General features: G+C 38.3%; 1 protein-coding gene across 8 annotated transcripts in view; it reads left to right on the top strand.

Annotated features, from left to right (window-relative positions):
* The first annotated feature begins 603 nt into the window (after positions 1-603).
* The window catches only part of GREB1L (GREB1 like retinoic acid receptor coactivator), a 269,790-nt gene continuing 243,793 nt past the window's right edge, over positions 604-26,600 (top strand). For 6 of the 8 annotated variants that reach the window (XM_082698732.1, XM_082698731.1, XM_082698729.1 and 3 more), the window contains exon 1: positions 631-808. The gene's annotated coding sequence lies outside the window, so the exon portion shown is untranslated. Of the gene's footprint in view, positions 809-26,600 lie in introns of all 8 variants that reach the window. The other 2 variants (XM_082698725.1, XM_082698724.1) reach the window with 2 other exon arrangements.

The following is a 26,600-nucleotide window of genomic DNA, read 5'->3' as shown; positions in this document are numbered from 1 at the left end:
CTGGCCCGGAGCTCCCGGGTTTGTTTAGTTTTGTCCGCGTCCTGCCCCCCGCCCTACCCCCCTTCGGGCAAAAGGCCAAGGGTTTTTGACCCACCATTGCCCAGGCCGAGTTCACCCTTAAGGCCCTTTAGCCGCCGTCCTGCGGACAGAGAAAGCAATCGCGCAATGAAGCGAGAGCACTCTGTGAATTAACGCGGAATCCGCGAGAAAATAATTTTTCTTCCCGGCTGAGTGCGTCAGCCGCACTCTGGGGGGCAATCCTCCACACCCTCCACACTACCCTCCACACCCCACAGTGGCCACACACATCATTTGGGTCGTAGAGTTTGGAAATGGAGGCGTGAGCACAGGGGACTGAGGAGGGGAAGGGGCGTCGTTGGAGAGGGTGTGTGTGTGGGGGGATGTCCTCAAGGAGATCCCCCATCGCGCCCACTGTCCTCAAGGAGGGAAAAGGAGCCCTAAAGGCCACTCGCGGGCGCGAGGGCTGCGGGAGGCCGAGAGGCGGGGCAGGGGGGAGGGGGCGCGGGGGTCCCCGCCGCGGAGATTCTGGGGAAGCGGGAGGGGCAGCACCTGAGGAATCCGCCTCCGGCCGCGGCGGCAGCCGCCTCGCTCCGCCCCGGGGAACTGAGCGCGCGGCAAGCGCGCCTGCCAGAGAGACGCCAGCCACCGGCGGCGCTAGCACCTCGAAGAGGGCGGCCGGAGCGAGCGCAGCGCTGCGCTGGGACCCGGACTGGGGGTGGGGAGACGAGCCCCGGCCGAGGCGAGGGCCACCCCCTGGTTCTCTGCCCTAGCGCCCCGCCAGGGCCAGGTGAGCTGCTGCGGGGACTCTGGGGCGCGGGCGCGGGGAGGCGGGGAGGTGAGAGGTGGCGAGCCGGACGCGAGCGCACGCCTCTGCCCGGCAGGAGCTGCCCTTTGGCGGGCTGTGGACACCCTGCCTGCGCGGGGAATCGCTGCAGCTGACTTTTTCTGGAGGACTGGGAAGGCGGAGCGGGTGTGTGAGCGCCCCTGTGTTTGCGTGGCGAGGGCAGGCGCCAGTGGCAGCCTCGGATCCAAACCCCTTCTCCCTGCCGCCTTGCGTCAGCCCTCTGAGGGGACCGAGCCCGTGCGGTCCGCGCCCGGAGGCCAGAGGCCTGTCACCGCGGGCTCTTCTCGCCGCCTTTGTGGCGGGAGCGAGGAAGCCCGAGCGTGGGATGGGAGAGGCTCCGGCGCGGCGGGGAGCGCCGAGGCGGAGGCGGCGGGGGGCGCGCCGTGGTCCTGTTTCCCCGAGCCTAAGGGGCTTGTGAGGGGATCGCCCGGCGGGTGGAGGGCAGGCAGGAGGCGCGGAGGTGACGGGGGGTTGGGGGAAAGGATGAAGAGAGCTCAGCTTGGGAAAGTTGAGAGCGTCCAGCGGTGGCTGGGCGGTCGCTCAGTGTCCATGGGTTTCTTTTCTCCACATCCAATGTCACTTCGTCACCAGCGCGCGCGCGTCTCCAGCCATCATTTCCATTTTTCTGTGAGTGGTGGAGGACCACTCTTAATCTGAATGAGACACAAAGGGTTGTGTTGACAGCTGATCCTGACGCAAATAGACAGCGAGGTGAGGTATGTGCTCTGGCCTGGCAAGGGTGATGATGAGGCAGTTTGTTAAAGTAAATCAATTCCCTTAGTCCCTCTTCCGAGCTCTCCATTAAAATAAATTATCTGTATAGATTCAGTTCATGGGGCTTCTCCGTTAAATCAAGCCCAAGGAAGGTCCAGAACGATTCATCTGCCTCCAACTGAGGTGGACGGATTCTGGAGAAACTCATTCAGTCATACTCCTTTCCTGTATGAACGTGACTGTCACAAGGTCCTTATCCACCCTACCCTAAGTTCTCAGTCTCCAGTTCAAAAGACAGAAACCAAAATTTCATTTCTATTTTTACAACTTTAGAGCCCCCCCGCCCCGAAATCCCACTTAAATCTCATGTTAAAACCTAGCTATTTGAATATGGGGAAGAGGTTTTCTGCAAAAAATTTTTAAATTAAATGACCCCTTAAAAACCTCTCATCCCTCTGAACATTTTCTTATACTTTAGATCCTGGAATTCTGCTTTGAGTTTTGTGACTGTGTTCTTTTTCTTTCTGAAAATTTCTATGTGTTTTTACAAGTTGCAATCCTGGAAAGTTTTTAAAAGAGAAAAAAACGTTGAAATAGTTGTTTCATTGGAAATGTTTATGATAGAATTATATGAATATAGGCATGTTTAAAGGGACATTTAATTTTTTTTAAAGAAATAAGTATTTATTTATTTATTTATTTATTTATTTATGAGAGACAGAAAGAGAGAAAGAGAGAGAGGCAGAGGGAGAAGCAGGCTGCCTGAGGAGCAGGGAGCCCAATATGGGACTCTATCCCAGGACCCTGGGATCATGACCTGAGCTGAAGGTAGATGTTTAACCATTTAACCGACTGAGACACCCAGGTGCCGTAAAGGACATTTTAAATTAATATTGAAAAGTAATGTGCATAGGGTTAAGAGTTTCACAGTGTAAAGTAAGTTTTCCCTTTCCCACTCCATAGCCCCAATGCCCTCCTTCCCAGAGGCAATTCTTGTATATTCTTCCATACATCTTCTATTTAAATGGAATTAATTATGAAAATAAAGGATGAAAGGAATGGAGTATAAGACTGAATTACATATCAATGGTGATGACTATGTGATACCCATTCATGATGACTTCAGAACCTCTTATTTGGCCTAAGGCACTTATTGCAGTAGAACATCAGTTAGAATGCTAAAAATCTTGAAACAAATATACTGTGGAAAGCAGAACTGTTAAAGGATGATCTCTGCCTCTGTCCCCACCATCACTAGTTTCTCTACACTATTTTTTTTTTTTAAGATTTTATTTTTTATTTGACAGACAGAGATCACAAGTAGGCAGAGAGGCAGGCGGGGTTTGGGGGGCAGGAAGCAGGCTCCCTGCTGAGCAGAGAGCCCAATGGGATGGGATGGCATGGTGGGGCTCCACCCCAGGACCCTGGGACCATGACCTGAGCCGAAGGCAGAGGCTTTAACCCACTGAGCCACCCAGGTGCCTCTCTCCACTGTTTTTAATAGCCATTAAAAAAAATTTTTTTCCCTCCATTTTGGAGCTCTTAATGAAGTAAAGGACGAGCACTGTAACTAACTATGTCCAGGGAAGTATATTATCAGAATACATTGAAAAGACATATGTATACACTCCCATTGACATAAGATAATACAGAAATTTAGTGGTAAGGGAGAAATATGAAAACCAAGTTTAAGATATTTGAGCACATCTAGTTCCAGGCTTGTACTTATAAACTAGCTAAATGAAGTAACTTTCTTAGAAATGCTTTTTCCCCCCTCAGTTAAATAAACAAACTGAACTACTTGGTTTCTAAGGGTCCTTTTAAATCCAAAATTTTATTATTAAAATAGCACTTCTGTAGATGTTCTATGATTGACTAAGGATAACCAGTTGGACCTGTGTGTACTAGAGAGTAGAGTGACAAAAAATTTCCTGATTTGTAGATTCATAACAAGGAAATTAGAGGGGTTTAAACTACATTCCTGTTCTTATAAGATTGATATCATTGAAAAACAGCTACTTCACTTTCCCACAAAATGTCTGTTTATGTTATTGATAGAGACCAAACCCTAAGCTGAATAGGCCTCTCTCTGTGTATCACCTTGTATGGCTAAGGAGAGAGAATTTTCTTCATAGTTCATGTTGCAGATTTTTAGGGAAATTACTCTTACCAAACTCTTACTTTTCTTTTTGGTACTCTAATTTTTTTCTTTTCACTTGTGTACTTCAAAAGAAGTTGACATAATTTACTTAGTAATTCTCACAAGCATTTAGAATGTGAATATCCCTACAGCTGGTTTATTTACTTTGTAAGTATTCACTTAGAGATCATGTTCTTAGTAGGAAACTTTTCTGATCTCTAAAACACCTGCAAACTCTGGGTTGATGATCCCTGGATCCATTCAGGGAGCTGAGGAGTGATTGCAATGTTATGAAAATAAAAAAGAATTAGTTGCTTTTGGTCACTGTATATGATCTCAATTAAGTTTTTTGGAAAGTACCCTGTTATAAGTCAGAGAAAGACAAATACCATGATTTCTCTCTTATGTGGAATTTAAGAAACAAAACAGATGAACATATGGGGGAGGAGAGGGAAACAAACCATAATAGACTTAAAGATAGAGAACGAACTGAGGGTTGTTGAAGGGAGGCAGATGGGGGATGGGCTAGATGGATGGATACTTGTTATGATGAGCATTGGGTGTTGTATGTAAGTAATGAATTGCTGAATTTTACTCCTGAAGCCAATATTGCATTGTTTGTTAACTAACTAGAATTTAAATAAAAATTTGAAAAGAAAAAATATATATATACTGTAAATGGTTATTGCAAAAATCATTGATGTTAAGAAGTCACATACTTTAGAGCTTCAGAATCACCAATAAGGAATATTGTGTAATTACTTTGAATAAGTCTTTAATATGAATAAATTATTAGTGAAGTTTTAGGAATGTTTGACTGGGATGATAAGAATATAAACTAGGAGAATGAGTTTGTAAGGTAAGGTGCTTAGAGTAATCTTGATTGACAAGACTGACAAAAGTAAAAGAAAATTAAGTTCTAGCAGAAAGTTCTAAAATGGTAGTAGTTTTTATTTCTTCCAGCTCCATTCTCAGTCTTGCCATATGAATATATTTTTTTATAAATATCTTATATTACAGATACATTTCTGTCCTGATTTTTTGTCATTTTTAATAATTTACTCCCTATTATTCGTAGTAATTTTATAATAGTTTATCCAATTAATGTACCATAATTTACTTAGCCCTTCCTCTACTTGGGAATTTTTCAGTGTTTAAAAATAATATGATGGGGCACCTGGATGGCTCAGTGGGTTAAAGCCTCTGCCTTCAGCTCAGGTCATGATCTCAGCGTCCTGGGATGGAGCCCAGCATTGGGCTCTCTGCTCTGTGGGGAGTCTGCTTCCTCCTCTCTACCTGCTTGTGATCTCTGTCTGTCAAATAAATAAATAAAATCTTAAAAAAAAAATATGATGACTGTTCGCATGAATGTACTTTTCTTCTCCTTCCTTCTTTCCTTCCTTCCTTCCTTCGGACAATTTCTTCAGAGAGGCAGTATGGTATAATTGTAAATGGGTGGACTCTAAAATTAAAGATTCAGAGTTCAGAACCTCACTCCATCACTTACTGGCAAAATAATTTATAATTTTTTTCTCAGAACTTTTGCTTCTTGACTTATAAAATGTGTATACTAATAGTTCTCTACAAGGCTAAGATAGAAAGCAATAACATGATAAAAACACAAGTAAATGTTAGCTCTTATTTTTAATAGAACATTTCCAGATTCCTGGTAAGTTCCAAGTTACTTTCCAAAAGGATTATACAGTTTATACTGCCATTAACAATCTATGTGCATGCTTATGTCGTTTTAAAACATTTATGTTATTGTGACTAATTTGATCAATGTAAAATTGTATCCCTTTGTTTGATTTGTATTTCTTTGGTCTTGTGCAAAGTGAGAGGTTTTTTTTCAGCAGTATTGCTACATTTTTCTAAATGGAGTGGTAGACATTTCACCGCCTCAGTCATTTTGAGTTGTACTATGAGATGGGCATATAGAACAGGTCAGTTACACTGCTAGTGAAGACTGAATCAAATGTTCCAATAGTTTCTTTCAAATTAATTGTAGTTTTGTTTGTTTGTTTGTTTTGTTTTCTATTTTCAGTCTACGGTAACTGTTATTAGTTATTATTATTTTAAATCTTAGGAAAGTAGCTGCTGAAGTTAATAATATATCAGTTCTACCTAAGTGAAAATGTACTCTTCTCTTTTTTCCCCTATAGGGGCTGATTTATAATTAGCATTATTGTGATCACAATTTGGTGAATTTTTACTAGGAATGCTTTTCAAAACTTGAGGGGAAAGCCAGAGAGAAGGTTTCATGAGCCCTAATCGTGGTATCTTTTGGCTACAAATGGATAATGAAGTTATTCCCTCTGACTTGAGTTCTTATATAGTCAAGGTAATTTAGACTACACAAAAGCATGCCCTTGTAAGTTCTGGAGTTCCAGCAGCCCTGATATTTCTGGCAAACACACACCCAATGTGGATAACAGCAGCTCTTTGTGCTGCTGAGCCCCAGGAGGGCTCCCTATTGTGTACTCTTCCTTCCCTCCCATTCTTGACTGACTGGTGATAGCAACTCCTCCAAGTCCAGATGTGAAGCTCCCACAGGGACTCCTCTCTTCTACCCAACTCTGTATTTACCACTATTACCTACCCCTTTAGCATATTTGCTTTCACTCTATGATGTGGAGATTCAGTATCTTTTCAAGGTTGTGGTTTCAGATTTTATTTTTTAAATTTTCTATGTTTTATGAGTGTTTTCAACCGTCCATAGGGTAGAGACTATAGGCATGATTAACATAGATTAACATATAATCAGCATTTGCTACGTGTCTGTTGCTGTGAACCATATCTTATATGGTCTTTCCTCTTCCTGGGCATGGTTCTATTTTTATGGTGCCAGTTGTGTCCTGGATTGCTACATTTGCCTATATTACCCAGTTTGGGAATTAGGAAACCTGCTTGTGCTAGCTCTTTTAATTTCTTATGTATTTGGGTAAATTCTTAACTCCTGTGCCTTATTTTTCTTATATAAAATGGAACCATTATTTACTGCTCTAATTATCAACTTTCTGCACAGGATTGTTATAAATATAAAAAGAAATAATAAATGTGGACATGTTTTGGGAAGAAAGGATATACAAATTCATTAACAAAAAAAGAAGGTTGTTAATATTACACATTATCAAGATGCTTCAGAAGTGTCCGTACCTTTGAGAAAACTTCACCTCAATGTAGAACTGCACTTGGAGCTTGAAGTTAGATGAAAATTCTTGGGGCCCAACCCAAACTATTGAGTCAGAAACTCTGGGGACAGGGCCAACTGATCTGTATTTTAAGAACCATTCTGGTGCTGAACCACTGCTTTAGGGAGTAGGAAATGTCAACAACCACTAGAAAAATATTTTTCTGTTAAATATTAGTTATAAAATAACCTAGAAATTTCATAACATCACTTTAGCATGCCAAGTATGAAATGAAATTTAGTCATTATTATTAGCTGCTGTTTGCCTTTTAATCACTCAGAATTTAACTCAGAATAGTTGTAAACTCAGGTGCCTGTAAAGGTCAAGTAGGTAATCTGAGTGAGTGAAGCAAACACCTGTAAAATCATATGGCCTAACAGGTTCTGGTGGACAAGGAAGTCTGAAAGCAGTAGATTTCTAAGACTTTTTACTGATTTTTTTGTCCCATGGGACTGTGTGTCACTGTTGCCAGATGATTTCATTTTTCAAATGGAGCTGAAAATTCATATTTTAAAATGAATTTAAATATTGCCAAGAAATTGTAAGAAAACAGAGGCCCAACAAAACAAATTTGGAAAGCAAGATAATTTCCAACCTCTCAGTTAATTAACATGGGTGAAAATATTTGCATTGGAATGAGTATGATGACAGAAGAAACATCTCTATTCAACATTATTAGTAAAGAAATACTTATGAAAACCACACACTTTTAAACTTTCAGATTATGAAGATTCAATAGATAAACAAAATCTAGTGTTGGCATTGGGGTAAAGAATGGTCACTGTTACACAGTAAGTATATGTATAGCTTTTCTGGAGAGCAATTTGGCATCATGGATAAGACCTAAATGTCTCTTTTTACCCTGTCCAATATGGTTGTGCCTTGCCACATGTGGCTATTTAAGCTTAAATTAGTATTATATAAAACTAAAGATTCAGTTTCTCAATTGTGCCAATCATATTTCAAGTGCTTAATAGCTGCATGTGGCTAGTGGTTACCACATTGGACTGTGAAGATATAGATGTCCATCGCTGGAGGACGTTCTATTGGACAATGTTGGTTCAAACTCTTTGTCTCAAATTTCCCTCCTAGGAATTTGCTAGAAAGAAATAATTAGACAAATGAGCAAAGGAATATGACAAAAATATCACCAGAATCATTATTTATAGAGCCAAAAAATTAGACACAAACTAAACCTCATGTTTTTATTAAAAATCAAGTTGCAATAAATATCCATGATATATAGATAAATAAAAAATATTTTTATCATAGAATCATTTCATTTATTTGGGTAGATAGCTTAAGCACACAGAGATTAGAGGAGCGACTTTTCTCTGCATGAGTAGAACGAAGCTTTCCCTCTTCTAGCTTGCAGCTCTTCTTATACATAGAACAGGCTGGATTTCACTAAAACGTGGGCAGAGGCACTTGGTAACTACTCTAGGCTCTATCAGTATCACGTGGGTTCCTCTAAGAAATTCAGACTCTCAGGCCTCCCTCCAAACCCATTGAATCATCAGAGTCTCTGGCAGGGCCCAGGAATCTCTATTAACAAGCTGTCCACCTTCTGTCTGTATTTGCCGCCTATTGCTGAATGTTTCAGGCTTCATTTGTTGAAATGAAACCTCGTTGAACTCTGTTCAGGTGCCATTGTAGATACTGAGGATACCAAACCGTGATGAAAACTAACAAATTCTCCTGCTCTTATGGGAATCAAACAATAAGCGAGAGAAAATGAGCAAACCGTTGTATTTTAGATCGCAAGAAGTGCTAGAGAGGAAGATGAAGCAGCAAAGGGAATTAGAAGGTGAGATAGGAGCTGTGATTCTATGTAAGGTACAACTGAGAGGTGACACCTGCATGAGTCCTGAAGTCTGTGTGAATCATTGGAAAGTTGAGAGGAAGAGTCTTCTCACCTGTTGTGGAAGGGGTAGCAAGGAGGCCACAGCCACTGAAGGGGAGAGGCAAGCGAGGGAGGGAGTGGGGGATTAGGTCAGAGAGGTAGTCTAGATCTTCTGACTTCAGAATTCTTTGTTCTCTCTAGTGTACCACACTTCTCAAATTCTTTGGTTAATCAGTTTGTAAAGAGATCAGACATCCTTAAATTCGCTGTTCTTCAGTGCGATTTGTCAACACCTGCCTTACTTGCCTGGGGTGCTTGTTAAATGAGGATTATTGGTCTCTTAACCTACTGAATGAGAGTTTCTGGGGTGGGACCCTGGATTGTGCATTTTAACAGTCTTCCCACGTGGTTTTAGGGACATAAGAATCTTAGAACCACTTCTCACAATGATCATCCTGTGCATTCAGTTTTTATAGAGGAGGAATGCCTAAAATTGTCACCACTGTAGAGGTCATGAGCAGAAGATGTAATTGGTGTAATGTCTCATTTATTTCTTATTTTTAAACCAATTAAACCAATACCACTTACAGTAAGTTTATGTCTATATCTCTACTGGAATATTCAGGGAACTTGGAGACCATTACTCTCATTCTTACCCACCATAGAGGGTGGGTAAATCTTTTCACTTCAGAATTGTATCGCCCCCTCATCCCATCTGTTCTGTTTTTTGTTCAAAAGGGTCAATTCAAATGAATTTGATTTTTTCATCCTGTCTGTTCTCTATCTCTCTTTTTCCCTCTCTTTCTTACCTCTTGTTTTTCCTCCCTTCTTAAAATCTAACCACCCTGAATTAAATACCATTAATGTTTTGGTGGTAATTCTTTTACGCACTTATAAATATATTTATATATATTCTCCAAAACAAATAATTTTACATCATGGGGTCATATTCTGTTTTTCAAAAAGCTATAGTCACATCTTTTAAAAAATTCAGGGAGCCTAAATTCCCTCTTTTCCCTCCCCTTTAGCCAAACAGTGTGGCAAATCTGCTCTTCTTTTGTTAAAACTTTTCCACGATCATGTAACCTTATATTGTATGTTTTGAGCATCTTATATATGCTGCCATACTTTATATATGTAAGCTATCATTGCATACATATTAAAAATCATGTTTATTTTCTTTTTTTAAAAAAAGATTTTATTTATTTATTTGACAGAGAGAGATCACAAGTAGGCAGAGAGGCAGGCAGAGAGAGAGGAGGAAGCAGGCTCCCTGCTGAGCAGAAAGCCCGATGTGGGGCTCGATCCCAGGATCCTGGGATCATGACCTGAGCCAAAGGCAGAGGCTTTAACCTGCTGAGCCACCCAGGTGCCCCTCATGTTTCTTTTTTTACTTAATAAAACACAGGGATATATTTCTAAGTTAACTGGCATAGCTTTTATTTATTCTTTTAATGACTACATGATATTCTGTAGTATATATATATATTTTCCACAGTTAAACACCCATTACTTTATTGAAGGACATTTATTTTAACTAAACAGAAGACTCAGGTTCTTTAGGTCGTTCTCTGCCATGCTCAGCTTGATGGCATTTGTCTTCCATCTTGTCTCTTCATTACCCCAAGGTTTCAGTGGCACACCCAAACCTCACACAGTTTTAACTAGAGTCTGTAAAATGTTCTTTTACTTCAGGCTAAACTCTTTTTGAAAGAGTTTACCCACATACATAGATGTCCCAAATTGCATTGGCCAGAATTTACTACATGCTCATGTGTAAACCAGTCACTGATAAGGAAAAGGGAAATACCATGACTGGGACAGAATAACCAAGATTCACCCCAGAGCCTGGGGAAAGGTCCACTCTCTTAAGTAACCATGTAAAACCTCTGGGGTTGTTCATATTGAAGATTAGGAATGGCTCAATTAGGCAACTAGCAATATGTACCATGAAATCCAATTTCCTTTAAGGTTCTTCATAATCTGACCTCATGATAATATAATATAAAACCTCTGTTTTAGACAAGCCAATCGATTGTCTCCCCTGCTTATATATCCTACTCATGTACATTCCTATCTATGGCTTGGCTCATGTTTCTCTTAAAAATCTCTTCTAGGGCACCTGGGTGGCTCAGATGGTTAAGCCTCTGCCTTTGGCTCAGGTCATGATCCCAGGGTTCTGGGATCGAGTTCTGCATTGGGTTCCCTGCTCAACGGGGAGCCTGCTTCTCCCTCCCTCTCTGCTGGTTCCCCCTGCTTGTGCACTCTCTCTCTCTCTCACTGTCAAATAAATAAATAAAATCTTTAAAAAAAAATCTCTTCTAGTTCTCCAGAGCTGGCTGTGGCTATTTAAATTAAAATTAAAGTTAAATAAAATAAAAAGTTTAGTTTCTCAAACACACTAATCACTTTTCAAGAGCTTAATGGCCACATGTGGATAGTAGCTACTATTTTGGACAACACAGATGTTGAATAATTCTGTTGTTGCCAGAAGTTCTGTTGGACAGCACTGCTTTAGAGATTCTTGCAAATCATACCTATTATTTAACACAGTGTTTGCCAAACTATGGCCACCTATATGAGAATCAAGTGGAGATGCTGTTTAAATGCAGATGTGCCTTAGGGGTAGGTCCCAGGCCACTTTCATGCCCAGGAATGCTGAAGAACCACAGCCTTGAGGTCTAAACTTTATTTTATTTCTTTTATGGAGTTATACTAAATATGGGAATTTTCATTTTCTTCTACTCTAAACTTCAATAACATTCATAATTTATATATCACAGTTTTGGAATTACTATAGATATTTATATTTAATATATAACATATGTAGAATATAGTATATACATACATATATAATTACTATAGATATTTATATTCTCTAATTATTTCAGAAAGCATTTTTTCTGATAATTAGAGGATAGGTCCCTTTAGAGAAGGTACTATGGCTTTTTATAGTCTGTATTTTCCAAAATGACTAATATAGTGTTGGATACATAGTAAACACAAAGTATTCACTGATTAATTACACTCTATAGAACTGACAGTCTACATTCTATATGTAACTGGTAATTCTTTGAAAGATCATAACAGTGTTTGGCATATTGGAGATGAAAGATAAATGATGGTAAGAATGTTTCCATAATATTCTTCCTCAATTTCACTTGTTGGGAATACACCTGAAAATTCAGCATGGATTTTTGACATATGTTATAGAAAGATATTCCTTATAAAGTTTAGAACTGCAGGATTTTTGTATATAGTTACTTTGAAAAGTGCTCTGATCCCTTGGTTCTCTAGTGAAACATCACTAGCCATGGTTAGCTCCAACAACAGGTAGTTGTTCTACTCTAATGATGTAGTAATCACTTCAAAATTGTTGGAGCAGGAGGTTAAGGTCTCAGCACATTAAAGAATGACTAGACCTATAACTTCACAAGTTGGGGCACACTGAAAGATCAAGGTAGACCAGTAATATTACCACTAGAATAGTAAGAGAGCAGCAGCATTTCACTTTTTTTTTTTTTTTTTTTGACAGATCACAAGTAGGCAGAGAGGCAGGCAAAGAGAGAGGGGGGAAGCAGGCAGGGAGCAGAGAGCCCAATGTGGGGCTCGATCCTAGGACCCTGGGATCGTGACCTGAGCTGAAGGCAGAGGCTTTAACCCACTGAGCCACCCAGGCATCCCAGCATTTCACTTTTAAGACTAATATAGGGAATGTTTCTTTTACATTCTCTTGTACATAATTTTACTCGTTGTATTATTCCATGGGTTGATACCAAAACAAACAACTACATTTTCTGATAGGCTCATCACCTTAAAATGGAAAACTAATCTAGTTTCTAATTTAAGAAGTAAAATTTCAGGGTGTTTGAGTGGCTCAGTCAGTTAAGCTCTGACTTTGGCTCAGGTCATGATCTCAGGGTCCTAGGATTGAGCCCCATGTCTGTTGGGCTCCTTGCATAGCAGGGAGCCAGCTTCTCCCACTTCTTTTCCCTCTGCCCCTTCCCCTGTTTGTGCTCTCTCTCTTAAATAAATAAATAATGTTAAAAAAAAAAAAGAAATAAAATCTCTACCGAAAATAACAATTTTCCTCTTAAACTCTTTTTTTAAAAAAAAATTTTATTTATTTATTTGACAAACAGAGATCACAAGTGGCAGAGAGGCAGAGAGAGAGAGGAGGAAGCAGGCTCCCCGCTGAGCAGAGCCCCCAATGTGGGGCTCCATCACAGGACCCTGGAATCATGACCTGAGCTGAAGGCAGAGGCTTTAACCCACTGAACCCCCCAGGCGTCCCTCCTCTTAAACTCTTGATATATTTTGACTCTAAGACAGTTGATTGATAATTTGATTCCAAAAGTCAGATTTCCGAGATAATCGATCAACTCACTAAGCATGATTCCTGATATAAAATAGACCCTCAGGAAACATTAGGCTTTTTTCCTCATCAGACTTGCTGAATTGCAATCTTCTGACTTCATCAGAGAGTACCAATTTGTATTAAATGTTTTGCCTCTTTAATATTCCCAAGTTCTTTATTTTCTAGAAAAGTTGGACCATGTAAATACCAACTTTTCTCCCCCATAGTCATATAAATGGAATGATTACTACGAGGTGTGATAGTTTCATAGTATTCTTGGTCAAAAGATATAAGAAGTTGTTTGATATGGACAGGTATTAAAGGGACCAAGTTGGAGTCTGGAAGCATAGTGTCCTGGTCATGGTATTTCAGATATTCTAACTGTTTGAGGTTTTTCTGCCATCATAAAGCCTCATGAGTCAGTGGTATGCCTTATCTCAGCCTCTCCCTCCAGAGCAGTAACTGTGACTGAACAGGGTAATACATGGTGTGGTTGCATAGCTGGCATTTCAGAGAGTGTGTATATATGTCAGAGAATGTCTGCATGTACAAAACATAACCTTTAATTAAAAAAAAACCCATAAAGGTCTTTAAGACCCATATATTATTCTCTTCTTAGTCCTTTCCTACTATTTAATCACTGAATTTATAGCAGAAATGAAGAATTTAACCCCAAAATTTAATAAAAATTAATGTATACTACTTCAGGCATTGTGCACATATCATTTCTAATCCTCGCAACAGTCTTGTAAAGTAGGCATTGTGATTCTTATTTTTACAGCTAAGAAAACTCAGCCTTTCTCAGCTAAGGAGGTTCAGAAAGGTTTAAGTAAATTTCACAAGAGATTATAGGTAGTAGGTGGAAAAGTCAGAATTCCAACCTAGGGCTGGCTGGTTTCCTAGCCTTTGTTCTTTCCTTGCAAATCATATTCTTGGTTACATGTCTCATTACTCAACTAGACGATTATAAGTTCTGGATGTCAGGAATTGTATCTCGTGTTTTGTATTATCCAGAAAGGTAGCTTTTGGCAAACGTTGCTCCTCTTGTTGAAGATAGTGTAAATAGGTGCTAATGAACATATTAACTCTTTGAGAACACCAGAGGATCAGCTAACACCTTATTTTGGAGAAACAGACTGTACCAAGGCTATTGCCTGGTTAGTAAGGAATGTAGTTGGGGTCAAATCTTGGATGTACTTACCAAATGTGAATAAACACTCCATGAGTACAAGTACTTTGTCCCTTTTGCTCACTACTCTGTCTCTATACCTAAAATCATCATGTATTTGTTCCTTAATGAATATTTGGTAACGAATGACTAAAGGGCTTCTGTAGGGCCATGTTCCCTTTTTTCCATGGCTGTGGAATCCATCTTTAACGTGGGCCAAACTTCTTTCATTAAGGCACAGACTCCAAGGGAGCTGGGAGGAGGGGTGGTAGATGGAACAACATAAGCTTACTACCTCAACCGGAAATACTGAAATGAGGACCATGCCCCATGGAAGCTAGGTCAGTAGCATTATCTTTTGAATGAAGAATGCTAACAAGGAAAGATAAATCCAAAACAGTTCTGTTGCAGAGGTGAATAGAGATGCATTTCATTTTCTCTTCTTTCTGAATTTTACAAAATGATGATGTCTTTGTATTCCTCCATATGTGATCAGTTCATCATCAAATTTACGTCTTTCCAAGTTAACCTTCATATTTTAGGGGATACAGGCTTCACATTTGTCAATAAATATTCTAGTTAATAAAAAGTCATTGGAAGTCAGGACTCCTGGGTGGTGCAATCTGTAGAACATCTGGCTCTCGGTTTTGGCTCTGGGTGTGAGATGGAAGAACTCAGCTCAGAGTCTGCTGGAGACTCTCTCTCTCCATCTCCTCCTGTGCATACCCCCCCTGCCTCCACACTCTTTCCTCCTCCCTAAAATAAATAAATAGATCTTTAAAAAATAATCATTCATTTTCAGGATAATAATGCATGATAGAAGAGAGCCATGCAATGGAAATTCTGGAAAAAATGTTTTGAAACATGTGACAGACAAATCTCTTATACTGTATAAATGTTACAATTCCTTTTGCTCATTAGATTTCAAATGGATCAGACTTCCAAAATCAAACAGCGGGGGCTTACTTTAGATACTGTTACATTGGAGATTACCAGATATCTGTATGGTGTTTACACTTGGGAAGCTAAAGTTCACGAATTGCAAACAGGCACCATAATTCTATCTTAAAGTTTGTGTTTAACCTTTACTGATTTTTTTTTAAGGCTTTGAAGTAATAATTGGCAATAGCAATTGTAATATCAAACTTCCTCTCATTTCATTTGCATAAAAAGTACTGCCTCAAATACATTTGTCAGTTCCTTAAAAATAATTTTTCTCTTCATAATTTTCCTACTGAGCAAGATATTTTTATCCAGTGGGAATAATAGAATTTTCTATTGGGCAGGAAATTAAAAATGAAAGTCAACTTAATAAGTTGTGCTTATTATAAGTTGTGCTGTGAAAAAAGAGAAAGGAGAATAAAGAACTATCTCTGACCTTAGAGAAGCCTACAATCTAGTTAAAATGCACTTATGAAGCTTTTGGTTTTGTAGATTCAGATCTAGTTTTGTTTTAACCAAGTTCTTGAAACTGTTACTAATGTAGTAGGTTTATATAACACAATACGTTAGGGTGTATCATTTGTTCTGTTACCAAAATTATAAAAGAATTCAAATGCACTGATATCTAATGGGGATTTAATGTCCACTCGTTTTTTTAAACTAGAAGACATTTTTAACTTTGTTCACGAAGCCTTGAATGTAAAATGTGAAGCAGTGCTGCTAATGTTAAAGAAATCATGGTACGAGTCTTAAGCTTGGTAATGGCACTTCATGGACATTAAGGTATCTATAAATAAAACCCAAACTGTGACATATACTTTGTATAGATGAGTTTGGTGACTATTCAACTCATATTTTTGTTGTTGTTGTTGCTTATATAGCAGAAACTAATTTTAGTAAATAAGCTCATTTTGAGATGTTATTTTGTGGTAAATTTAAGTTATAAGAAATTATCATTTAGAAAGACAATGAGTAAAAGCTTACTTTGACCTCAGTCTATGTTTAAAGCACATTTACAGTTATATGAGATTACCTACTTAATTGATATATTACTATTCACTAAAGCATATCGATTATATTCAGAAATAAACATTAAGAGCACAGATCAAAAACATTTTCTTAAAAATGCAATTCACTCTTTGAAATTTGGATTCTCATCCATTTTTCATCAGTGAAAGTATGCACATTCTAATTTGACCCTTGATATATGTTTCTCATTATGTACAGTAATAAAAAAATAATAAGATTAATCAGCACCATATTTACCATAAATATGTTGCCTTTTTACAAATTTTCTTTGACTTGAATGGAATTAAATTTTCTGCCTGATGTTATGGACCACTAGAGAAAGGAAGATAAATGTTAAGGAAAGAAAAAGATAAGAGAAAATAAAAGACTTAAATGTTAAATGGAACTCACTGCTATTTACAATAATATTTTGGTTTCAAACTCTGTTATTTTATGTTAGGGCTTATTAAAGAACAAGACCGTAATTTAGTCTGCTAAATTCTAACTCATTACATTAATTTAGTCATTTATTATTGTTACTATAGTGTTTGTTTTTCTCTTATTTAAAGCTGGTTTTCCAGAAACTTACAAGGATGAGAACTCTGTTCTGAGTTGACTTTTTTGTTGGTAGAATTAATTCTATTTTGATCTGGTCAGAGATACTTTTCCCTTAACTCTTACATTAAGTTAAAGTGTTAACATATAAATCCTATTGCAATGATATGTAAATAAAGCAGACTTAAAATAGTTGGGTAGTCACAATTTTCTCTCCCTAAGAATTAGAGATTTAAATCTCTGAAAACACTAATGTGTGTGGGATGGTTATGATAGTCCAGCTGCCTTTGTGTGTGTTTCATTTAAATGTAAATTTATCTTAGAGACTCTAAAGATGAGCTCAGAAAGTAGAGAATTTTAATTTGAATAGTCATTTTCTTCTTTTTTTCACAAATAGTGAAGTAAAACCTTATTTTACACTAAAGAAAAAAACTTGTTAAACAAGCCAAAACTCAACTACCTTATTTAAAAGGTTTTTAATGGATTATTAATTTTTTCTCATTAGCAGTTTTTCCAAGATGATAAATTATATTAAAAGAAAATTAGTTTATATGCTGTTAAAACACATATAATAGCAATTCAACAATATCCAGTATGATACTGAATATTACTTTGTAGTACTACATAAACGAAAACAGTAGTATTTTAAAAAGAAATTAGGTTTCTAAAATATATTTTAAATAACTACATCTGAGATATTAAAACAAAAAAACTACTGAACCACGGTGACATGTATCACACATGCACATATCTATATACGATATTTATATTTAGATTATATTTTTAGCCATTACTTAAAATTTAGTATGATACCATAATTATAAATCAACTTTCAGGAACGATTTCTGAGGGACAGTTTTTAAAAAGAAGTTTACACTTTTCACTATTCCCTTTAAGACAGAAGGTCAAGATTCAAAGCTCTAACTTGGCTTCATTTTATGCTCAGTTGTTGACATTGTGTAAGCTAGAATGTTCGCTTAAGGGGGGTTACCTTGTATTGACTTTAGCAGCTTTTTCTACTTCCCTGCAATAAAACAGACCATTTGTGTGAGTTGCTGTTGATTGCATATTTTGAAGTCATTTTTGTCTTTAGCCATTGCATTACCAGCCTGTGATTATCTTGTGTAAAAAAAACAAACAGACAAAAAACTCTTTGATCTACCCTAACCTTTCTATATGTAAATTTTGGAAAAGTGGCTCTGTAGCATGCCCATAAAATGTACTCCTGCATTGACATTTCCAAAGTAATTAAAAAAAGGATTATAAAGTTTACTAAAGGAATTGCTGTTTGTTGGTTGATAAAATTTACTTAGGTCACATAAATGTAAATATTTTCCAAGCAACTGTTACAGAGTCAAGGGTTCTCTTCAAAGAAAAGAACTTTGTCTATAACCTAAATATCTTTCTTTTATACAGTTAGGAATAAGTAAAGGAGAGTTTTCTGAATATTTTTATTGCAAGATCTTGAATTTTTATTTAGGCCATTCTTTAATACATATCTTTCTGTAGCATGTTTGCAGATCCTAAGACACAATTCTGCATACTTAACTTTAATTAATAGCTGCTGTTTGAGAATTTAAAACTGAATTTTGTAGTAGGGGTGTGAAATATGTATTTCCAGTAGTATAATTTATAGATTCTGTGATACGAGGTCAGACTCATTGGTTTATAATAAAAATCAGTAAATCTTTTTGTTGGTGGCTTATTATTGGAAGAAGCATTTCTGGGTTATAAACCACAAAACTCTTTTTCAAGGTTGTTAGTGGTCAGTTGGTATAAATGAATGTGATACATTAGTTTTCTCTAGGTTCATTCCTATTTGGTCTTACTGTTTGAGAAAAAAACAGTAGGTGAGGACAAATTGGTGTGAATATTTTTAACCACTCCACTTGGTAAAAACTTCATGCCATGTCTAAGAAACAAATACTGGGCTTCAGAGGTATTTTCCTTTCAGTAACTGTTGCATAGCAGTTTTCTTATTTAGCTTTTTTAGGATGTTATGTTTCACTAAATTAGATGCTGTTGTGATAGGAAGTGGTATAGATAATTGTAAAAAGTTTATACCTTCCATGAAGGGTTATTACCTGGTAACCAAAAATGCTGTCTGAATCTATTTTTGTAGTGCCAGGGAGAGTGGGGGATGGGGAGAATGAAACTTGAATCAGTGACCATCTGGCCCAGATTTGGCTGATTTCCTGTGCACTGCCCTTTGTTTCAGCCAGACAATGGATTTGTTCCTTTTACAGATAAGAACTCTGTTGATGACTTTGTGCTGAATCAGCAGGTTTGGTTTGGGATTTCAAGCATAGACTCATATTGAGGGGTTTTCTGCTTTTCTGTCATCACTATGCTTGTCTTCACATAATATAAAAATATACTTAAGGTTCTTTTCTATAGTTTATAGAGTGGTAGGATTGCAGACAAGTCAAATAAAATAATTGGGAATGTAGATTTCTGGTTTGATATTGCCTTTCTCAAACATTGACATTTTCCTTACTGCAGTTTCCAAAATTAATACCTCCCTGATTGTGATTTTTGATAAATCTTTATTTGAATGCTTCTTTATGTTTGAACTTGAGTTTTCCACTTGAATCTTTGATGATTTAAATTTACTGTTGTTCTAATCTGTGCTGGGCTTTTATGGTGTGGTTATGCAAATGTCAAATTTTCTGTGACATCTGTTGACATACATCGGCAAATAACGTCTTAGGGTGTTAGAGCTATTTTCCTGACTTTAAACACTACATAATCATCAGGAGACTATTAAAAAAAAAATGGTTACTGACTAGAAGCAGGGAACTTTGCTGCCCAGGGTTCTAAGTAAGCCAAGTACCAGTTTCTGTAGGTTATCTCTGAAGCAATAGAGATCAGAGTGTGCTTAACTGTCACTTTTCCAGAAGAAAGAGGACATTTCAATGCTACCATCTTGCTGTGTGGCCAAGAAGTATAAAAGTAATCATTTTTACTTCTGAAATTTTAAGAGGATTATTGGCAAAGTTTAAGTCAATCTTTAGTTCAACTCATCTGTTTACAGCTGAACTGCCAACTAGCCCTCCAGTACAGAAATTTCTCCAGAAATTTCTGAAACCTCTTATAACTTTAAAATTAAGCATTGATCAAAATGGACTGCTTTGAGATCTAATCTGTAATTCTTTTATGTTGATAAAGGAATGTTCGTTAGGTAAAATCAAGGGGACTGATCATAAGAAAAAAGCTTCTTAATAGTTCCACCAGGATCTAATTATGTAGCAGATGGGACCACACAGCACACTGCACTGTCATTTGATGCAATTAATTTTAGGTCTGCATGCACCAAAGGTGAATGACAACAAATGGCACAAAATGCTGGTTTGCATTCACACAGGGAAGTGTCTATTCATATATGTTGCTTCCCTTATCTTTTAGATGTTTTTAATCGACTGCTTGCTCAATGTGATACGAATAGGGCCTCTGAATTGCTGGTTTGGTTTTAATGCATGGGTGGTTTCGGATACGAAGATGTTACAGATGTTAATTGGAATAGCATATTCAGATTTGGAGAATAGTTAAATCTAGAACAGGCAGACTTAAATAGTGACAATGACAACAACACTGAGACAAGTTCTACTCCTTTTTCTCTCCTGCTTTTATCAGACTAGTTCAGGGAACTAGTTCGAGGTAGAGGGGAAGGGCTTATCCTTCCCCCCCTCCCCCCTCCCCCCTCCTGGTCACCCTTTACCCCCCAACCTCTGACTCTCCTTCAAATCTCACTGAGGAATTATAGTCTCTACAGAGGCTTGGTTGCAGATGCCTGGAAAGTTTACACTGCAGAGAGTTGTTTTGTTTGGCATAGCTAATCAGGAGCCAGGCTGGAATTGCTCATAGCTGTCATTCAGGTTTTGTTTCAAAGTCCAAGGACCTGCTGGGAAAAACAAAAAGCTAATGAAAGCTGACTGTATTTAGGCCTCAAATCTGTGGAATCTGAAATGATGTCCTGACAGTGTATTCTTATTCTTCCACATTCTTGCCGTTTCTAAGGAAACAGATTTTTAGAGGCTTTCCATCTTCATTGTCAAGTATTTGCTACACTTATTGTTGTTTTTCAGATTAGAGCAATTCAGATTATCCCCTTTTGAGATGAAGGAAAAGAGAAAATAATGGAAATAAAATGTCTGAATCAATTACCCTGAATGCTAGTAAGATCAGGGTTTTTTTTGATAACTTTAAATTTTTTAGATTCATACCACATATTAAAATTTAGGACAAGATCTCCATTTCCCCAGGTTTTTGAGGGCTGCATGTGTGAAAATCACATTCCTGTAATATGAAATAGTAAATATTCATGTAATCAATAATGAATACATTTTATGGGAAGGAGCGATATATCCTATCTTTAAGATCTTCCTTCTTGAATAACAAACCAAATTATATGAACCACTGATGTGCTTCAGCTCTTGTCTGTAAATGGGAAAATTAAGTAACATGAGAAGATGGACTTTGATGAATCCCAAAATTGGTCTTTTGATACTTGTTTTCACAAAAAGATGTTTTGCCTTGGTGAGTTAGCACTCATATATGAAAATGCTGTTGTTTTTACAGTCAGGAGACCATTTGGGGCACATATTCCCAATGGTTTGATAAGTGACAAAGCAAAAGATAATTTTTTAGAGACAAGGTGTTCTTTGGGTTGACTTTAGATTTGAGAATCCCCAGGGATCCTCCTCAGTAGTGCTATATAGCCTTTATGAATTTTCTTATCAAGGTACTGAATCATTGAAAGATGACACACTTTTTTCAGACTTAACAAACATCTTTGTCAGGTACTTTCTCTCCTGTAGCATTAAGGGCAATATTGAAATGATCTAGTTTTGGTACTGCCCAGATCGTATTCCTCATTTGGTATCAACACAGCAGAAGCCTACTTTCACAGAGATAAGATCTGGCTTAATTTTCTTCCGAGAAATATAAGAGAGTGGGCAGCTGGCTGTATGGAAAAGAACCAGTTAAGAGTCTGGAGAAGTATTCAAAGTGTGTCAGGAGGCCCTCATTTTAATTTCTGTATCTTTGTTCATGCTGACTTCTCAGCTTGGAATTTTATCTTCTCTCCTCTCTACCTAAATCCTACATTTCTCGAGGTCCAATTCAGGTCCTTCTTCATTCACTAAGCCCTCTTTAACTTCTGTTGCTGCCCTAAGAGCAGTATCCTTAGCTGATCACAATATCTAAAGAATTATGTTTAGATACAGTTTCTACATTTGCAGGGAAAGAGTGACCAGGATGGGGGAGATAGGGAAGAAAATTGCATAAAGGGAGTAGACAATTTGAAAGGGGCAAGTTTAATCCAAGAAGATTTAGAGAGAAAAGACAGCTGTATTCAGGGACTGATATGTGCAGCTGGAATTAGGTTTACTCTGATTACCTCTAAAGTAGTGGCTTTCAAATTTTGCTCTGCAGAGTTACAGGCATTCTTGATGTGCCTTGGGGGGCACCTGGGTGGCTCAGTGGGTTAAAGCCTCTGCCTTCTGCTCAGGTCATGATCCCAGGGTCCTGGGATCGAGCCCCACATTGGGCTCTCTGCTCCGCAGGGAGCCTGCTTCCTCCTCTCTCTGCCTGCCTCTCTGCTTACTTGTGATTTCTCTCTGTCAAATAAATAAATAAAATCTTAAAAAAATTTTTTTTTGATGTGCCTTGGGTTGCAGTGGGGTAGATCAGGGGGCACTAGAGGACATTGCAGCTCCCAACAGAAGAATTCTACTTTTAACTGCTTTATACACTGGGTTTTTGCTTGATGTTTCTTTTGTTATTTTTTTTCTAATTTATTTATTTATTTATTTGACACAGAGAGAGAGAGCAGAACGGGCAGAGAGGCAAGCAGAGGGAGAGGAAGAAGCAGGTTCCCTGCTGAGCAGAGAGCCCGATGAGGGGCTCCATCCTAGGATCCTGGGATCATGACCTGAGCTGAAGGCAGCTACTTAACTGGCTGAGCCACTCAGGTGCCCCTTGATATTTCTTTTAAAGGCAAATTGCACTGCTTTAAGGTTTTTACTCTCTGCTGTATAGAATAAGTAGAGGAGAGTTTGTGTTCAATATAGGATAAAATGTTTAAGCTATAAGAGACTTTAAAAAATTAAATGGAGTATTATGTGAAATTTGAGTTCCACATTGATCAGAAGCTTCATAGCTTAATGTCCCCTGCCAAGGATTTTGGATGATTTATGCTTATGGGGAGAGGTTGAGTTGGGTACCATCTTCCCTAGATTTCCTTCAGTTCTAAGATTGTGTGATTGATTTCTTCTTTTATTGTTAATATCAGATGATTTGATACTTAGCTGAACTCAGTTGGGTTTTTGGGTAAATCTTACCTCCCCATTAAATCATAAATCTCCAGAGCAGGAACAATGTCTTCACTGGTTTTGAAATCTTCAGATCCCAGCACAGATGTAGGGGCTCAGTAAATACCTGTTGATACAAGAAATAACTCCAAGAAGCACATGCTTGATTGCCTTGTGACCTCTTCCAATCATAAAGTGTGATAAGGGAAGGTATTTGCAAGAATTTTTTTTTCCACTATTGCTTTCTGCCCTCCAGGAATAGTAGAAATGACAAAGGAGATTTAAGATAAGCTCCCCCCCACCCCCGCTCCGTTGGTGACCAGGAGGCCAGAATAAGACTGTGTCTAAAAAAGTGGACATGACCTCCCTCTTCTCCTTCTCCAGCACCCTGAAGCCTTGAATGTGGAAATCATAACTCTCCAAATTGAGAAACTGAGACATAATAGAAGGGCAAAATGAGAGTTCCAGGTATCCCAAGTACAGATAGGGAAATGCGTTATAAGAAGATCACATCATCAGTCTGGACTCTTGGGGCTTTTTCCTTTATATTTCATTTGTTCCGATGTTGTTGAGAACTAGAATTAAAGAGTATGAATTATAGGACAACTTTCCAGGATCAGAATCTAGTAATCGTTGTAGAATTGATAGGGGACACAGGTGCTTGATGAGCACAGTGTAATCTGAAATAGCCCTTTTCCTCATAGGAGACATTTTCTATTTCTTCTCTTTGTATTGGGTAGAAAAGGGCAAAGTGTTTCAGCTCCTGGTGCATTGCCTTATGCCTAGAGAACACTTAAGTGCTTTTTTAATTGAGTTGAATTTTATTAATGGAACTTTCAGAGCCATTTACCAGTTCCATTGTGGGTGAAAATATTCATCATTGCTTTAAGTCTCCACCATACTTCTCTAAACTCAGGACATGAATTTAGGGGCAAGTTTTATGATATCAGTATCTTACAGTTCAAATGGGGAAATTGGTCACATCTAAAAGCAAACAGCCTTGTGAAAGATCTCTGTCCAAGTTGTTCGTTCTTGATAAATGACAAGGAGAATGCCTGGAGCCAGTAATGATTCCAGCATTAAGGAAGTCTTACTACACCCTCAGGGAGAGGGATACTTTCATTGGGTGAGTAGTTGGAAATCCCAAGTATGTGTGCTATAATAATATCTGAGTACCTGAGTAATGTCCCCTATAGGCAAATGTAAAAATGAGATACTTTGGGGGCACCTGCGTGATTCAGATAGTTGGGCCTCTGTCTTCAGCTCAGTCATGGTCTTGGGGTTCTGGGTTCGAAACCCGCATCAGGCTTTCTGCTCAGCGGGAAGCCTGCTTCTCCCTCTTCCTCTACTACTACCTCTGCTTGTGCTCTCTTGCTCTCTGTGTCAAATAAATAAATAAAATATTTTTTAAAAAATGAGTATACCAGGGCACCTATGTGGCTCAGTGGGTTAAGCCTGTGCCTTCGGCTTCATGTCATGGTCTCAGGGTCCTGGGATAGAGCCCCGCATTGGTCTCTCTGCTCAGCGGGGAGCCTGCTTCCCTATCTCTCTCTGCCTGCCTCTCTGCCTACTTATGATCTTTTTTAAATAAATAAATAAAATCCTTAAAAAAATGAGTATACTTTTATTATTTGCCTCAAACATTACATTCATCTCTATGGGATGTGCACAGTGACCAACACTCATTTAAATGCTAACGTCCTGTTTCAGCTTGTTGAATTCTGAAAAAGCAATCTAGGATGGTGTTCTGATGAGTTACCCTTTAAGATAGCATTATTGTCTTTATTGTTATTAACAAAATGTATTACTTACATTTAAGGAGTTCAAAATTTAGTGAACTAGTTTGTATCCTATTAGATATGCCTCTCTGTTTTAGCAGTTTTGACATTGAAATGTAACTATTTGACACCTCTGTAACAATCCAAGGGAGGAAGTATATAATTCTTCAGGGTGAAGAATAAGTTTTGTTTGCTTTGAGGAACTAGTATGCATCTTCTCTGTTGTTAAAAGAATGTTGAAATAAAAGATCATTGTGTTTCCCTTTTTATTTAGCCTGGTTTCCTAGGTGCTATGTTGGATGCTGGACTATATTTACTGGTTAGCATATTTGATTCCTTCTGTCTGGTGGGCCTGAACTTTCTTTTACTTTCTGTTACACAGTATATATCTCTTCTTAGAGCCAGTACACATCCATTTGGGGAAGAGAGAAGGTACAAATAAATTCAATTTATTATAACCATTAAACTATTCCCAAAGAGTCAAGATCATGCCCCTCAGCACAATGAGATAGTGCCCCGGTCATAATACACACCTGAAAATGTTTTTTTTGAATGAATGAAGCTCAACAAGGGTTTAAAAATGTCAGGGAGACTATTTGAGAGGGAAAATTAGAGATGCTATCTTGAAAGAAGAGACATTTATGTTAGACTGAGAAATGAATAGAGTTCTGACAGGCAGAGATGGGCTGGTGAATTTTTTAGGGAAGTAAATCGCATGAGCAGAGATGTGGAAACAGAAAGACGTGGCCCATGTTCTCATCATGGTGAATGATCCATTTTGGAGAAGCAAAGGGAAGGTGAAAGGAGTGTTGGGAGAGATCCCGACCCATACGGCTGCTGGAATGGCCATCTTGGCCATTGCTAGCTCTTGTCTCTTTATCATCTTGTCTGGAGTGAAGCTCCAGAGTCCACAAGCCCAATAGTTCCCAGGACAGGAAAGGGCACACAGGCCATACCCCTCTAGTGTCCTCTCATATCCCGCCCTTGACTCTTAGTCATTTACTCTAATCCTTTACTTAAAACAACTTAGCCGTGATGTTATTTTAACCCTGTCTAAAACCCAAGCAGTCCAAAGGCTGTCGTGCAACCTTAATTATCTTTAGTTTACTCACCAGGAAACCCTGAACATAAAGCACATTTGCACCCATAGGAAGCAGACATCCTCTCACAGATAATGGATTATTTCATTACTTGAAGTTGTATGGCTGAAATTTAGATGTAGTTAAAACAAAAGCTTATATTTATTAAGCAGTATGTGCCAAGCACTCTATTAAGTACTTAGACTCATGATGTCATTTAGTCCTTATTGCTATCCTTAGTATATGTTCTACTCTTTTATTTCGGTAATGAGGAAAAAAATGGTCGGAATTTAGTATTATTTAAGTTCACAGTAGGTGCCAGAGCTGGATCTCAGTCTAGGAAGTCTTACTGCAAAGCCTGAGCTCTCAGCCAATACACTGTGCTGATTTAAAGAAACACGTTAAGGGGTTCCTGGGTGGAGTGGTTGGCTAAGCATCTGATTCTTGGCTTCAACTCAGGTCGTGATCTCAGGAACATGAGATTGAGCCCTCCATCAAGCTCCATGCTCAATAGAGTCTGCTTAAGACTTTCTCCCTCTCCCAGTGCCCCTTCCCCCTGCTTGCTCTCTCTTTCTCAAATTAATCAAACAATCTTTAAAAAGATAGAGAAACACATAAAAAAAGTGTGAGAGATGAAATGTTGTTCCAT

The sequence above is a fragment of the Mustela nivalis genome (genome assembly GCF_964662115.1).
Source record: "Mustela nivalis genome assembly, chromosome: 14".
NCBI classification, from domain to species: Eukaryota; Metazoa; Chordata; class Mammalia; order Carnivora; family Mustelidae; genus Mustela; species Mustela nivalis.
Note: the sequence above shows the minus strand (reverse complement) of the source record. Positions and strands in the feature narration are given on the sequence as shown.